This window comes from Zonotrichia albicollis, chromosome 3 (assembly GCF_047830755.1).
Source record: "Zonotrichia albicollis isolate bZonAlb1 chromosome 3, bZonAlb1.hap1, whole genome shotgun sequence".
NCBI lineage: Eukaryota > Metazoa > Chordata > Aves > Passeriformes > Passerellidae > Zonotrichia > Zonotrichia albicollis.
Window position 1 is genome coordinate 38451906 of NC_133821.1, and position 16877 is coordinate 38468782.

Genomic DNA, 16877 nt, shown 5'->3' on the forward strand with positions numbered 1-16877 from the left:
ACTACTTTCTAATACAACACATATAATATTCATTTTAATATTTGCGAAAAGCCAATCCCAAAATACGCATTTTCCACAATACCGACGTGTCTCCAAGTTAAGCTTTTGCTGCTCCCTGCGGCGTGCAAGGAGCCGCCTGCAGACGCAGTGCCGGGGCGGTCCGTGCCTGCGCAGCATCCGGCGCTTCGGGAGCCGCACTGCGAGAAGCCACCAGCTTCCCCCCGCCGTTCCCGCTCCGCCCCGCCCCTGACGCCGGCTGTTGCGGGGAATTCCGGCTGCCGGCGGGGCGGGGGCTCCGCTCGGCCGCTCCTTCCCCGCTGCCCGCCCCCGCACGTGGCTCCGCCCGGACCCAAGATGGCCGCCGGCGGCCGCCCCATTCCCGGCGCGGGCATCGCGCCCGACTCCAAGATGGTGGTCAATGGAGGCCACCGGAGACAGCCTAGCGGGTCAGTGCGAGCGCCGTGCCCCGGTTGGCTGGGCGACGCCCCGCCCCCGCCAACCCGCCGCTCCCATTGGCGCTGCGGAGGGCCAGGCCGGCTCTCATTGGCCGGCGAGGTGTCGCTCCCGGTGTCTCCGCTCCGGGGCCCGGGGAACTATTTTACATTGGGCGGAGGGAGGGAGGGGGCTCGGTCCGGTCGCTCCGGGAGCGGCACCGGCGGCGGGCCCGGGCCGGGGATGCTACGGGCGCTGCCCCCGCCGGGACGGCGCTGAGGCGCCGCTGCCCCCGCCGGGACGGCGCAGCGGTAGGTGCTGCCTCCGGTCGGGGCGCGGGCGCGGCGGGCGGGCGGGACCTGCCTGCGCCGCTCGGCCCCCGGCGGCCGCGGCCCCGGCCCCACTGCCGTTCGCCGAGGTCGCGGCTCCGTGCGGGAGGGAGGCGGGAGCTGCCGCCCTGTCCCGGCCCGAGGGCGTCGGGGGCCGGGGGAAGAGACGGCGAGGACTGGGCTGTAGCCGCGGCCGGGAGAAGGGCGCCTGGGGCGGGGGAGGCGCGGAGCGGAGCGGGGGGGCGGCTGTGTTCGGTGCCGGCCCCCGCTGAGGGCTCGAGCGGAGCCCCGCGAGCGGGCATCGAACCTGCCCGGCCGGACGGCGCTGCGCGGGGTCGGCACCGGGGCCATTGGGGGCCGGTGCGGGAGCAGCGGGGCGCTCGGCGCTCTCCTGTGCCCCAGTCTGCCCGCACGGCTTGTCCGTAAGGAAATGTCCTGGCAGAATGACCACTGAAGGGACCTCGGGGCCGCCAGGCTCCCGTTAACCCCCGCTGCGGAGCGGCGTGCGCTAGGCAGCGGGCCGGGCTCCCTCGTGAGAGCGCATAAAAGTTTGCAAGTGGTCCTTATACGCATCTGATTCGAAGTTGTGAATGATTTCTTGGAATTGTAGGAACAGTAAATCGAGTTATTTCTGCTGTTGTTGTTAACTTTGTACTTCAATACTTGCACTGAATCACAGGAGCTTATTCCCATGGAATACATTTCTGTCTCTGAATATTTCTTTCATCAGCGTTGTGTGTAATCTGGTGATGTGGTCTTATGAACCCAGCATGTACAATAGTCTGTTTCCATTCCCTGAATACTTACAGAATCCTCCCCTCTTTTATTTTTTTCCCTCTCCTGTAAAGCTGGTTGAAGTTTTCTGCACTGTTTCTGATTGTAAGCAATACATTTTATGCTGTTCATCATGTGGCACCATATCCCATTCTGTGAGGTGTGATCCCAGGCCATACCACACAAACCACGCAAAGATACTTTTTCACTGGAGCTAATTCCAGTATTGTTTGGAAATGTTACATCCATAGAAATCTGGAAGTGTGATCCGTGCACCTCAAGACCTTGTGTCATGCAAGTTTGTGCCATGAGAAGCTTGTGCTGAAGATCTCATGCAGCTCTCAGCCTGAGCATAACCCCTGTTACCTTGAATATCCTCAGCTGATGAGTTTGCTGCAGTGAGACATTTGAAAGGAGGCAAGTTTCCAAGTTAGCAACCTCCTACTTCATTCAGTTGTCAGTCTGTAAACCAACATACTCAAATGGACCTCATATCGAAGCAATAGCCTTAGCAATAGAGTTTCTGTCAGAACAGATCCAATTCTTTACATTTCTGTACATGACTAAGTATGGCAGAGTGAATTATTTGTCAGTCCAAAGCAAGCTACAAGAAAGAGAAAACAAACCAATTTTGTGACCTGGTGGACTGAGTGGATGAAATCTGTTCTGATTTTCCAGTTGGTCTAAATGTCCTGCCTCTGCTCTGGTTTTCAGCATTGCATTAGCAATACAAATCAGGCAGTGAATTCAGACTGTTGGGTAGCAGGAGCTTGACATGACTTCATGTGTATGAGAGCATTGCAAAAATGGCTGAATAAGTCCTTGTAGGAATATCTAGAATTTCTCTTCTTTTGCTCTTTTAATGATGGCAGGTACATCTAAGAAAGAGGGAGCAAAAGCAAGGGATTAGAAATCAACTGTGTTCAAGCAGAAGGGGTTTCTTTTAAATCTTCTTTGCAACATGTGAAACCTGTCACTCTGCAGCAAGGTTCTAGAGAGATGACTGTTCTTCAAATTAGATGTTTCCTTGATGGACATATAACCAAAGATGGTATAACATGCATTTTTAGGGCTCATTCATTATGCTTAGAGATGGATTTTTGTCTAATCAAACAACAGTGATGGTTTTTATTAATAGTTGTAAAGCACCTCATCCTGTGATAGCTTCCTGCAAAATAGCTAAATTTTTGATAGATACTTCGTGGATTCAGATCACTCCATGTAACTTCCATACAGCAATTTTACCTATTCTTAAAATTTAGTTAAACTGGTGGTATTTTATTTATTGTTGCAAATAGTGAAAACAAATGTAAAATCTAAACAGGATGCCTTTTTGTTTACTAAATTGTACATTCCTGACTTCATAGATGAAATAACTTTTGATGTAAAGGCTTCATCATAAGCTCCTAAAATACTGATTTTTATTCCAAAGTATTGGAATAGGTTGGCTAGTTAAGTAATTCCTGAATAATTGTCTGCTTTAGGCTGATTTCCTTGGCTTGTTTTCCCAAGAGCTGTGCTTCCTAGTTTCAGCCTTAGGGGGAAATGAGCACTTGGTTTTACCTGGTTGTGTTTGTGCCTAGAGGCTTCCAGGGCGTGCAAGGTTTGGTTGTACAACAAGCAGTGCCTCCCCTCCATCTGAACATGGCCTGCACTGTACTGAGTAGCCCTCTGTCTTCCAGAGATATCCACCTAGTTTAAAAGAACACGTTTTGATTTATGGGATTTGAGGTCTGAAGGATGATCAGCTTTTCTGATATGCTGACCTATGCATTAGTTTGAAACAAGCATGCAATTGCTCCATTAAATAAGAAGTGCCCTGGAGTGATATGTATTTGTGTGGTTTGCTTGTTGGACAGCTTATTTTAATCTTTGAGCTATATCTAGTTAAAATGTTGTATTTAAAATTTAGTAAATGTATGCTATACCTTCTGGAGCCCTTATACTTTGTCAGCTTGATAAATTAACTTTGACACACTGAATATTTTTCACCAGCTAACGTAGCTGTTAGTTAAGTTAAATAAAGGAGAAGAGCCCACATGCTCCCTCCATGCATACAGCTGGACATTTCTGTTAAATTTTTCAACAAAAATGAAATTTTGATTGGTTCTTAAAGCTTCATGAATACACTAATTGGTGAATAATCTGATGTGCAGTTTAGTTTCAGGAAATATGAAATGGCTCACTAACTTTGTAGTTACAAGATTATGCAGACCTTCTGAAAATCTCAGTAAGAAAATGTGTGCAGTGGTGGTGGTTGATATTTTTGGCTGTGAGAGAGGTTGGCTAAAACTCAATGCAATTATGCATAGTCTGCACTAGTTTATATGGTAGGCACTCACTTGAAGAATTATCTGGAAGGAAGAAGGAATAATTTAACAGGTTTATCTGCTCTCAGGGCCTTATCCAGATTTTGGTGAAGAAGTTTGCAGTCAGGAACCTCTTCTAGCTCTGTAACAGGTCCTGAACATAGTTACTTTTCACCCTGTGTTTTTATAGTGCCGTGGTTGTTGAATTCTTCAGCCTTAATGTTGGACAGCTGCAAAACATTTAAAGCCTATCTATGAAAGATTGGGATAAGAAGGAGGGGGAGATGGAGGCTGGCCCAGATCAGTAATACTTCTTGAGGACTCTAAAGTATTTTCTTTATGTAGCTGAATACGGTGTGTTCAGGGCTAGCTGGAGACTCCTTGATTATGTACTGCATTATCAACTGAAACATTTAAACCAGTACTCCTTTTTTGTGAAAGTTTGAATCTTTACAGTAGTTGAAGAATCAGAGAAGTCAGAAATTTGGTTTTCTTTTTGTTGCAGCAGAATAATAGCAATTTCAGTGCACTACATAACTAGTCTGTGTAAACTCAAGGTTTTTACAAGAAGTATTTTACTGCTGTTGTGGGTCGTGACGCATTCCTTAAGATACTGTTGTATTGCAATACCTATGGTGAGCACCAGTTTGTTAGAGGCAGAAACTTTTACAGTGTTTGCAAGTGCTTCAGTGATTTCAGCACTGGGGCACATTTACAGAGGTGAAATTTGATATATTGCTTAAAAATTGAAGTGGAGTAGGAGCAATCAAAAATAATTTTTCTGCAGTACTTTTGTTCCTCCTCAGCAGAATGAATTCTGATAGTAATTCAATGGTCAGCCTGGTTCCCAAATAAAATAACTTGGGCCTCATTGCTGAAGACTCAAATGTCAGTCATAGGATTAAGAATTGTAATTCTGGGATAAAAAATGTCTGGGGCTTACTACCTAATATTCCCATTAGGCTAGTAGAGACTCAGGGACTGCAGTTGGATGAATTAGGCTTGATCAAAACTAATGAAAATTGATCAAGAGAATTTCTTCAACTTTTTGGCCTCTAATAATAGAAATTTAGCTTGCAGTGGTGCTTATGCCAGTTTGACTTAATTTTGTTCATGGAACTTGCCTAGCTAAGGATGAACACGTTTAATGGGGTAGACCCTGTGTCTTGAAAAGAACTTAAACAGGAAACTTCCATCTCCAAGGTGTCTCTAACTTCTGATTCTTGGGATTTCATCTGCTTAGGTACCTCTGTTTTTGTATCAAACTACTCTGCCTCTGTACCTTGGGTTTTTGTTTTGCAGCAAGACATGTGCACTGTTTGATTTACTGACTGATTTACTTGTGGAAAAAGTACCTGTTAATGAATTTTGGTTTGGGGGAGCTTTTATGCTTTGGGTCTGTGAAGGAGGTGTTTTAATCATTCCACTAGTGCACTAACTCATCAATTTTATCAAATTTTTTTTTTTTAATTTAAAATTTGCTCAATAAGTTAAAATTTCAATTGAGTTGTGTCTTGCAGTGTTTTTGACTTGGTAGATATGATTTTCCATTTGTTGGTCTTACTCTTGGCTTGAAAGAGGAAGGCAACAATGTATTTTTAAGCTGTCAAAGCCTTGCGGTGGTAAAATTATTATCAGTTAAGATTGAGAGGTCTGGCTAAGGGGTTATCTTTACTCCAGCAACATTCCTTTCAACCAAAAGCTAGCAATCTGATTGTTTCCAACTTTGCATCTCAGGATAATACCAGGCCATCCCTGTGGGCTCCACCACGAGCCATCTCCATGTTGTCACATTATTTAGTGCCAGAGTCCTCCTTAGGTTTGTGGCTGTTCAGCAGCAGACCTAAGGAGTCCATCCCTCCCAGGCAAGGCTACCTGCCTTTGTTAACATTGATGTGATTGCTTTTCCTTGCCTTTCTCTGAAACAATGTATGGTTTTGGGGGTCTGCAGCTGCTTGGCAGAGAGCCAGGAAAGATGCTCTCAATGTTCTCTCACTGCGATCGTGGTTAATAAAGCTTCTGTTTGACCTGTCTTAAATTGCACTTGTGTTATTACCCACTTGGAGTCTCCAGATTCTCTGACACAGTTTCTCCATTTTTATTCAACCAGTTCATTTAATCCACACTGTTCTAATTTCTTTTTTTCTCTGGATTAGTTGGTAGTGGGTTAAGGGAGACCAACTCTGGGCTGTGTGACAGGGCGTGGGGGTACAGAGGGGTGATGGTGTTATGTTGTCCCTTCAGACTGCAGTGACTTGTTCTCTTTTAAGTCTCATCCAGCCACACTCTTAAGGTAAGAAAAGTCTCTTTTCAGTGAGTGAAGTTTCTGCTGCCAGTATCTCACTGGGTATTTTGGCAGGTTTTTGCCAGCAGTTTAACTCATTTGGACATTTGACATGATCTAAAATTTTGGCAACGAACCCGATCTTTGATTTTTGCTTCAATTTTATTGTTCATAGTACATTGAGACCTTAATGCAGATTGCCACAGTGATGGTAGATTGGAATATAAATCAGATTTAAAGTTTCAGTATCAAACCAGCTTTATCACCAAAAATGTGTGTGGTTTATCCACCAAATAAATTCATCATATTTATTGTTCTTAAGATTTGGTAAGCTTTACTTATGGAAGCAAGAGCTTTGACAACAGGAGCTCTGGTTCTTACAGATGTAAAACAGATTATGTGTTATGATTTAGATTTAAATTAAGAGATTGAAAGTATTGATTGTATAGTATATCTTGGAGAATGCAAAAGTACTGTTTCTGGGTTTAAAAACACTGAACTGCAGAGTACTGACTCTGGGAAAGGATATGAGGGCTGTGTTAAAAAATAGTTCACCTGTTGTTGTATTCTCTACTGAGCAGTATGTATTGGCCAGACAGGATTTTTATTAGGTGTACCCTGTGATGGTCAGGGCTATTCTTATGTTACATCCCATTACTGTATTTCAGGAGTGTGTCATCTGCCTGTTAGTATTTGCTGACATGATTAGCATATAGCCTGGTTCAGCAATTAACAAATTCTGTCCCATCTGGATTATGACATTGTAACTGTTGGTTTCTTTCCATAACTTAGTTCTCTTTAGTTGAGAATGTTTGAAATGGTCTTTTTCAGAAAATCTGGCTTTATACTTGACACTTCGCATGATGTGCACTAGTAAAGTTGTAAAAATACTGATTTTTTTTACCTCTATTCAGTTAGTCTATTTGAGAAAGAAAATCCATTTTTTTGTTCTTTATTAGAAAGATAACTTAGCAATTAGTCTTCCAATATGACAATTCCAAATTAAATTCTCTTAGGTCTTCTTTGGTTCTTTCATGTCTCAGTTAAATTATTTCCAAATTCAGTTAATCTACATAGTAGTCTATATTATAGAGGTACTTCTATTGAATTGTATTCTAGCAAAAGTTATTTTAATAAACACACACACTCTTTCAGATTGACCTGATGATGTTCTGTTTCCCTTTACTGGAACTAAAAAGATAAAATCTGGGAATCAGGAGTTTTAATGTTTATAATGCTCAAGTAGTTGTGCTGTGAGAAGTGAGAAAGCTGTTTTGCCTCAAGAGTCTGTGTTGCCCAGTATCAGTTCTCATGTGCAGATGATATGGCTTTTTTTTCTCAGGTTCCTTGGGGTCTGAAGCATTTGCTAGAGGATTTAGCATTTTTGTTGGTAGAATTGTTAGTCCCTATGAGCATACAACATGGCTTTGTTCTCTCAAACTCCTTTAGGAGTGAAGTGTCTGTTAAAGGAATTTCAGTGGTTTTGTCAGAATGATCGTGACTTACATTCAAAACTGTCAAGTGATTGCACACACTACAGCTCAGAGTTGCTTATGAGGGGGACTGATGACCACTGTGTTGGACAAATTTTCTATTTTGATATTTGCCCAGCAGTTGTGAACAAAATAAATGAGGTCTGGTGCCTTAAGGTCCAGATCCAGACCAGCAGAGCAACTGGTGTCTGAAATAGTAGTAGGCATCTTGGATCTTAGATCAAGGTTTGGACTTAGATTCAGTATGGCACTAGATTTGGGAAAATATTGTGTTCTATAGTTCTGTATAATTCAGGAAAAACCTGACTTTTTGTTGATTGAACTTACACTTCCTTTCAGGCCAGAACCCGATTTCTTAAGCAGCTTGAAAGTTTGAAATGTCCTTGCTTTGAGTGTTGTTTGGTTTGTCCCTTCCCCACATTTGATGATCCCTGTTGTAGTTTTTGGTGCCTGATGTTTAGCTTTTTTCACAACTAGTTTGGATCAGAATTTTAAAAATGGAAAAAAATAGCAATGTACCATTGCTTGTCTCTTTGACTGTACCTATATTTAAATACATATGGAAATCCCTGTTGCTGGTGTGCTCTATAGGAACTTTACAGCCCTTTTTCAGCAATAGCTTATATGGGTAGAAAATATTCTCCTGGAGTATCATAGATGACAATAGATAGCAGTAACTGCAAATCTTCAGCTTATTTTGGGAGTGGTTTTTAAGGTAGAAATTATTTGGGTTTTAGTCCTGGAAGTTCTTGCTTATAGGCTCAAAAATTATCACATAATGAAATCATTTTTTTTTTCTGTTATGCAAATAATTCAGTAGAAGCAAAAACTTCAGAATGTCTACATAGCCCATGAATTCTATATTTTAAGCATTAGTCAAATATGAAATGGTCATTCATTTTGCACCATGATAAGCCAATTGTTTTAATGCTAGTAAAGTTAATGTGGCATACTAGTAGCATATCTGTGCATGGTTGAGGAATGTGTGATCCTTGTACTTGCTTTAAAGCCTGTAATAAGTGAAAAGAATCTTGATTTGACAGTTTCAATGACAGTGGCATGTGCAATTTCACACAAGTTTTCTAATGGGACACCTGCAGTGGTGTTTTCTGTTTTCCTGAGAAATACAGACACACCACGATTTTTGGTTTGACTTTGTTCATAATTGCAGAGAGCAATAAGTGAAATAAACCTGGAAACTGTAGAGAAAAGAGAATAATGTTATGTAAGGAGATAAAATGCCATACAGTTACAGTTTGATTTGTTCTTTATTATGAAATTTCACAAAGTCTTATTTGTCCTTTTTAATAGTTATGCTTTTTTTGGACAGAAGTTTGATACTGCAAAGATGAGCAAAGCAGAAGTTTTACTCTTTTTGTTATGTAGTACAAATGTAGAAGAGAATGTTCAGGGTCTATTCTCAGTTTTCCCCTATAAACTCCCCACTTGTATCTCATTTTCTGGGTTCTCACAAATGCTGGGCTTGGTTTCTTCTTTCGCTTGTAGACTTGCGTTTCTTTGTACTATTAAGTTTTAGCTGGAATGCCAGAAAATCTACTTTGCAATTTAATTTTGGCTGACTTCAAGAGGGTCAGTAATTACAGTTACTGTTTCCAGCAAGTTGAGTTTTTCCAGAAGTCTTTTTACGAAGAATGTGACTGTGGATTAATTGAACGTAAAAATGAGTCAAAAACTTTTTTCTGCCAAAGGCAAATATAGGAATAGGTGCTAGTAAGGTTTTCAAAACTGTTACCTAGGTAATTTGTAGATGTGGTGTGAGCTGTTGCCCAAAGTATAAAACTGATTTAATTTAGTGAGGAAGTTACTGGAGTACAGCTTACCTGTAAAATAGACAGCAATTCTCTGCAAGTGTTTTAGTTTTCACTCTTACAAGCAAATTGATGTTGAGATATTTTTAAAACCTGCTGCTGCCAGGCTTCCTGTCAACAGTAAGGTCGTCATCTCTAAAGCATGGTACCCTGTCTTTTTTCAAGTTATTCTGAATTCAGAGGGGACAGTAAGTTAGCAGTTGTTGATTTAAGAATATGCTGACATCATGGATGACATACCTAAGAGAACTTCTTCTCTTCTGCCTTGCTTGTTTATGTGCCTTCCTGCAGTCTGGAGGGCTGAAGAGGCAGCAGTGGTGCTCTGAGGCAGCAGGATGACGTACTTTAGTCATTCAATAGCGTGTGAGAGTGCTCAGCTGATGCCTCTCTTCTGAAGGATGTTTAGTTCTGTGGTTTCATTAATCACTGTAAGTTTTCCTTATGCCCAGGATGCACTTTTCTTTTATAAAAACATCATAGTCTTGCTATAAGGAATGATCCAAAAGGAAGCATTTTGCAAACATAGAGGAGTTTGTTGTTAGCATGGGAAAATAGTCTTGGTCTTTGCTGTTGGAAACCCTTGTGATTTGTATATAAGAATTGTGGTGTTACAGATACAGCTACATATGAAAACATTCTGGTCTTTGATTTGGGACAGTGATGAAAGAAAGCCAAATCTCTAAAAGAATGTCAGTGTACAGAGGTAACTCTCTATTACAAAATCTCACTAGTGGGCCTACCAATATAGCACTGTTTGCAAATCCTTTAAGTATAGCTGAATCCAGTATTCCTAATCTTTGTTTCCCACTCATTTAGCTTTGCATGTTATTTTGTCTTTTCACTAATTTTGGAGTTGAACTGTGTATTTAGCTCTAAAGGGGAGTGATGCCTCTACACAGGAGCTGAGCCTGGGGTTCAAATAAATATGTGTAGCGTGTTGCTGCTCAAAAGGCTTTGCACAAGCAGACCTGTCCTGTGTGTGCAGGAGTCAAGTAGCTGGGGGTAAACTGTGTATTCATGCACTCTGCTTGTTGTGGGAGCAGACAGAAAGACAGACTTGAGCCTCCTTGGTGAGGAGCAGCAGCAAAGGAACGTACCATGAAGTGAGGGAAGTGGAGTTCTGTGCCGTCCTTGCCAAGCTGAAGCTGGCAGTGTGTTGGCCCGGTGTTTTGGTGCTGTGGTGCCAAACTGGTGTGCCATGGGCTGTAACACAGTGCTAGCCTGGTCAAAGAATTGTTTCTGCTTTTGCATTTTTCTCCCTTCTCATCAGGTAGGAAGGACATATGATCATGGAAATCTGTTGTGGGAATATGTTGAGTCCTTGCATCCAGAGGCAGGCAACGAAGCTGGTGCAAGGCCTGGAAGCAGTGTCCTGTGAGGAGCAGCCAAGGGCTTTGGGCTTGTCTGCTTTGGAGAAAAGCAGGCTGAGCATGACCTCATTGTTCTCTTCAGCTCCCCGAGGAAGGGAAGTGGAGAGGGAGGTGCTGAGCTTTTCTGCCTGGCATCCAGAGATGGGATGTGTGGGAATGGTTCAAAGCTGCTCCAGGGCAGGTTCAGACTGAACATTGGGAGGCATTTATTCAAACACTGGAACAGAAACCCTAGGGAGGTGGTCAATGCCCCAAGCCTGTCAGTGTTTCAGAGGTGCTTGGACATGGCCCTTAAAATGTGCTTTAACTTGGTCAGCCCAGAACTGGTCAGGCAGTTAGAGCAGGTGATCATTGTGGGTCCCTCTCAACTGAAATACTGTATTCTATAGAACAAACAAGCTAAAAAACCCGCCCAACAACGACAAAAAATGAGTAATTAAAAAAGGTAACTTTGTACCAAATGTAGCTGTGTTCAAAGGTATTGCAATAATTTTAGGCTGGGTGCAGGTAGTGTTGGTGTCATGACACTTCAAATAGCTTACAATTGCCCATAGTGGGAGTTGAACAACAATGACTGGATGTAAAGAGTTCGTGGCCATGGCTGTTTCTGATTTCATTTATATGTGATTGGAATTTAATTAGAATGTCCAGGACTGCTTGTAAGAGAGTGAGAAGAGTGAAGGAAAAATACTCCCCTTGTGTATTTTCTTACAGTTGAGGTGAAGTTTTCCCCTCTTTTAGACTCTTTGAGGGGTCTTACCTTGTCCTTATGGACTTTAGCTCCTGTTTGCTGTAGGCCTAAAAGTCCTCTACTGTCAGTATTAACTTTAAGAGAATATTGTCCCTGTATATGCCCATGTTGCTTCACTTGTTTGCTCTCTTAGGATGGAGCATGACATTGTTTGGGATCAAGGCTGTGAAGTCTTCCAGTTGAGTCTGTCTCTGAGGCTTGCAAAGGTCACTCTGATTTACCTGCAGATTTTTTCAGGAAAAAATAAGATGGTATAGAGTGTTAATGTTACCTGATCACAATGAGTAAACAAGCAATTGGAATTTTTAGAAAAGAAGATAGTATTATGTTTTATTTGTGTTTGCTGGCTCCATCCTGTGCTGTCATTTCACTGAACCTGACACTGGTCATCACACAGATAACTCTTAGTGTCCAGCTGTTCACCCAGCGGTTTGCAAAGTCAGAATGCACAATTTGAATTGTTTGATTTTGTATAATTGACAAAGCATCCTGTTTTGTTATCCAGCTGTAGATTTCTGTAACAAAGAGCATTGCTGCTTAAGTGAAAGTGGGAGTTCACACAAGTCATTGTTCCCAGTGGTGTTTTTCCTTCATCTGTTTCTTCCACAGATAATAAGAAGTGTTGGAAAAATTTTGACAGCTGGTATATTCAATTATTTATAACTTTCCCGATCTCTGATCTCCTGGACCGAAATACTTAGAGGCTTTTCTTTGCCTTGAGTTTAATTTTGTTTAAAGCTTTTTGCCAAAATTCTTCATCTGCTTTCAGAAACAGAACTAGAATAATTGTGCCATTTTTTTAATGTCAGTCTCTACTTTGAAATATTGTAGTGCACCTCTGAACTGGAACATTTACATGAAGTTTGTCTGTGGGCAGCCTCTGGCTGAGCAGTATTGTTTTAATTTTGCATGAAAATCTGTAAAAATTGAGCCAGTTCTCTTCTTGAAAATTTCTGATCTGAACATGACAGTTTTCTGTTTTGTTTTTTGTGGGGCACCCTGGAGGGAGACTCTCTGCATTCTGTATGCTCAGCAGGGTTTTTCTTTCAAGTACATTTCTGGGCTGCAATAAGCTGTGCAGAGCATGGAGCCAGAATTGTCCCGAGTGAATTGATTGAGGGGGGTCCTATGGCACAAAGCCAGCAGGGAAATCTCTGAGACAGCCCTGACATGTGCCAGCTCCAGAATCATGCACTTGTTCCTCCTCCTTTGCTGCCCCATTGGCTCTGCAGTATCTCCAGACTGCTGCCAACACCGGTATTTTGACTGTGACTTTTTGTTGAGACTCAAGAGAAGCTGAGGTGTCCATACTGGGCTAAAGCTTGGCTTCTTCTGTATCTGAATGCCTTTGCTGCTTCTGAGCACCACAAGGGTGTCACTGATCACACTCGTGGAGCTGGGGGTGTAGGGGGTGCTCAGTCACTGCCCACACACAGGGTCTATGCTTTTGGTCAGGACTCAGTGCTGTGACAGCCAAAAACCTCAATAGGATTCTTCAGAGACCTTCACAGATAAAATCTCAAAAGACTACTAGGCTGATGAACCTAAAGGTATTTTTCTCTAGGAGTTCCAAACTGGACCAAGTTTATTTGAACCTTTGTAAAGATAGCAGAAGATACTCCACAAAAAGGCTGAACTTCCTGCATTTATAAAATGAGGTGGTGGCTTTTTAAAGGCGACAAAAATGTAACTTTTTTTGACATTTTTCCAACAACTTAGACTTTAAAGAACTATTTTCAGTAGCTACCCAGCCTGTGAAATTCTGACCAAATCAGAAAACTAGAGAAAGCAATCGAATGTGCCTGATGATAGGAAGCATTAGGTGAAAGTAATAAATAAATTATTTTTAAAAAAGGAAAAAGATAAGAAAATATTTTCAGAATTATGTGTCTCCTATTGGGAAAAGACTTTGGGGCTACCAAGTAGACTGACTTTCTTTGCTGTTTTTAAGGTGACTAGTTTAAACTTTAAGAAAGATGCCTTCCCTGTTGACACAGCACAGCTGAAAATTTCTTTTTTCAAAAGCATTTCCCCTGTAGCAAAATCTGTGTCAATTATGTAGATGCTTGGAGCTGTGTGAGAGAGCGTTCCCTGAATTTCATTGCTGTCCTTCCTCTGAACCAGCAGCAGAGCCCACTGTGGCAGTGTGAGCTTCTCAGGAAGTTGGTACCTGCTGGATCAGGTGCTTCTTTTCCATGTTCATTCAGTATAGGAGCAAACAGATTTTGCTGCAAGAATGTTTCAGTCTGCCTGCTGATCAGAATTCTTATGAAGATAAATAATTTTTCTTCAAATCATGACAGATTTTAAGTTACCTACAAGTTAATTTTGTATGTCTGTGTGCCACTGGTGCCAGTACAGTCAGAATTTTGTAGCCTTGTGTACAGTCAAACATTAGGCAGTGTTCTGGGATTTTCCCTCCCCCCACCTAAGTGGCAGAGTCCTGCCAATCTGTAGCAGAAGAGTTTGAGATCTTTGAACTTGCACACTGGTTTTAGTTATTTGGACCATACAACTTTATATAATGGTTTGAAGGGTGCTCCAGCTGTGACTGTTCATAAGTATTTTAAGAAAATTTCTTAGTTTTCATCTAGTTTTGAATCTAGAATTTGGAATTCTCATTCTTGTGATCACCATGCTGCATGTTTTTCTTCAGGAATTCCTGTCCCCTGGGTGAAAGTTGTTAGATGTAGAAATTGCCATGTCTCATAATGACTTTTTTTAATTTCTTTTTTACATCAAGAATCAAAGTATTTTTCATCATGGAGGATACTTAAGGATCACAACTTCCTGAACTCATTTATTGAACAGGTTATTCCTGTGCTCTTAAAATGTTCTTGTGTGTTATAAAAAATACCAGAAAATGTCTGGTCTTTCAAGTAGCAGTTGAACCACCTTTTTGAAAAAATAAAGGTGAATATTTCTTATATTTCTATAATAATAGTTTTCCCTGTTAGCAGTGTTACAGTTCCTGATCTTCTGAAGGGTACAGTGTTTTTCTAGATGAGGGTTAGTCTTGAAGCTAAGTTTTAGTTTTTGTTTTACAATTAAGATTTTGATTTAATAAAATGTGTTTCAGGTTATAAGGAGAATCTGGTTAACATTAAGGAGTAGGTTTCACAGAAATGGCTAAACCAGCATTAATGGCTCACTACTGCTGGTAGACATGGTTCTTTTGCCTCCTTCTCTTGGCATAAGACTTAAAATTCTCCTACCTCCATGCTGTCACTTCTCTCTTCTGGCTTCTTTTTTCTCATTGAAGTGCTGTTTGTCTGTCTGATGCTTCCATCAATTAGCTTATGGTGAAAATGGAGGTCAGATGAATGTTGGAACTGATGCAAGGGGATGGGAGGAAAGCAAGAATATCCTTTTTAATAGGAGCAAAGCAGTGGTAGATTAATTATCATGGACTGTCACCCTTAGGGTGCCCTTTCTATGGCTAAATTCTGTTCGTGAGAAACAACCTAGAAAGAACTGTACTCTTCAATAGCTGCCCTCTGACAAGTTTATCACTCAGTAATCATTGATTTAGATTTGCTCAATTTTCTGTGGTGCTGCAGGCTCTTCCTGCATGGAATGCAGCCTCTTAAGCCATTCCAGCATGCCAGAATAGGTAAGGTTAGAAGGGAGGGTCTGCAGTGGATGATCTGGTCCTACCTCCCTGCTCAAGCAGGGTAAGCCATTCATGCAACTGGGTCTCTGCTTTCACAGGGCCAAAGAGCATTACAGGTTTTATTAGTCCCAGGCAGCTGGCAATGGTGTTGTAAAGATTCATTTTTCTAGTCTGCATCTTCTTGGAGTTCCTGCAACCTGTAAGTTGTGTTCATCCATGTCAGATAGGAGCCCTTGGATACCAAGCAGCTTTCCAATACTGAATGAGCTGGTGTATAGGTATTCAAGTGGGACCACAGGTTAGTGAGTTGTCTTTTTAGGTAGGCCATTTGCCTATTGGTTAATTGGAATGCCCATTAGCTAACCAGTGGATTAGTGATTCATGGCTGGGGTATTGCTGCAACAATCCTTTAGTGATAACTGGAGTCAGCCATTTGGATTGGATAGGTGATTTCAAAAGACAAAGCATTTCTATATTTTGAGAAGAATTTAGGAGCTAACCAAAGATGTATATTTTTCTTAGAAAATTCTCATCCTGTGGGGGCTCACTTATGTAACATGCACAGGTGCCTCTTTGCTAGAATAAGCATTTCATTAAAATAGTTTTTATTTAACTGATTGCTTTATGTAAAACAAAGAAGAAAGATGTAGCTACATATTATCTATCTTGCTATCCTATTTCATCTTCCTGTGCAATGGAGTCTAGCACCTTGAAGATAAGATAGTAGTGTAATAATCTAGTTAGCACCTCAGTTGTAATGGGCTGAGGCAACTGATGCTCTTCAGAGGAAAGACCTGATTTTCTTACCAGTGCTTGTTCAGTCTCTGCAATGCATATCCTGTGCAGGTAGTCATAATCTTACATTTCTGACTGTGTGAAGGGTTGGATATCATTCCTTGAAGCTTTTGTGGTACGTCTTGGTCCTGTGTTTTGAATCATGGGCATTCCTGGTTTTGCATGGCACAAGGAAAGTGTGGTGTGGGTGGGTTTTGGGGGTTTTTTTGTTTGTTTGTCTTGGTTTGGTTTTGGGGTGGGTTTTTTTGGTTAGGTGGTTATATTTGTTTTTGTTTGTTTTTTTAAAAAAACACTGAGTCATGAAGCTCATGAGTGGAGACCAAGAGAGCCTCTGGATTACTCATTAGCAGTCTGGATACAAATGGAGAGCAGGTGTTGCAAAGGGCTGGACCCTTTGCTGTCAGGCAGAGAAACATTTTTTGTTATTGCTAGAGCAGTAACTAAACACAGTAACTTTTAATCTCATTACCCTGGGGTGTTTTCTTTTTAGTTATTGCCTATGGATCATTGTATTGGTACTGCTTAGTAGCATGAGCAGTTAAAGGAATGTTACAGTAGTTCCTGTGGTGTCCCAGGTAAGAGCACAGTGATGCTACTGCTAACATGGGTTGACTATCAAGCTGTTCCACTGTAATCTTTTGTTCTCCCAATCACCATCAATTGGCATTAATTCTTATTGATTGAAGTGTTTTTCAAACTGAGACTATGTCCAAGTACACTTCCAAATTTCCAGTTTTGAGATAGGGAAACTTAGTGCTGCTCTTCATTGTTAGAATTCATGACTAGCAAGCTAAAATACCTAAAATGTAAAACTTGGCCAAGACATAATCAATGTATTTGCTGAGCAATTTGTTTTGAAGAAATTTCATTCTGACATTTTAATGTTTGTCATTACATT

At 41.5% G+C, this 16877-nt stretch overlaps 1 protein-coding gene across 2 annotated transcripts in view; it reads left to right on the plus strand.

Moving 5' to 3' along the window:
• Nucleotides 1–287: 287 nt before the first annotated feature.
• The window catches only part of SOCS5 (suppressor of cytokine signaling 5), a 32045-nt gene continuing 15455 nt past the window's right edge, over nucleotides 288–16877 (plus strand). The window contains exon 1 of one of the 2 annotated variants that reach the window (XM_074537198.1): nucleotides 288–446. The gene's annotated coding sequence lies outside the window, so the exon portion shown is untranslated. Of the gene's footprint in view, nucleotides 447–577; nucleotides 744–16877 lie in introns of those variants that run through there. The other variant, XM_074537197.1, reaches the window with a different exon arrangement.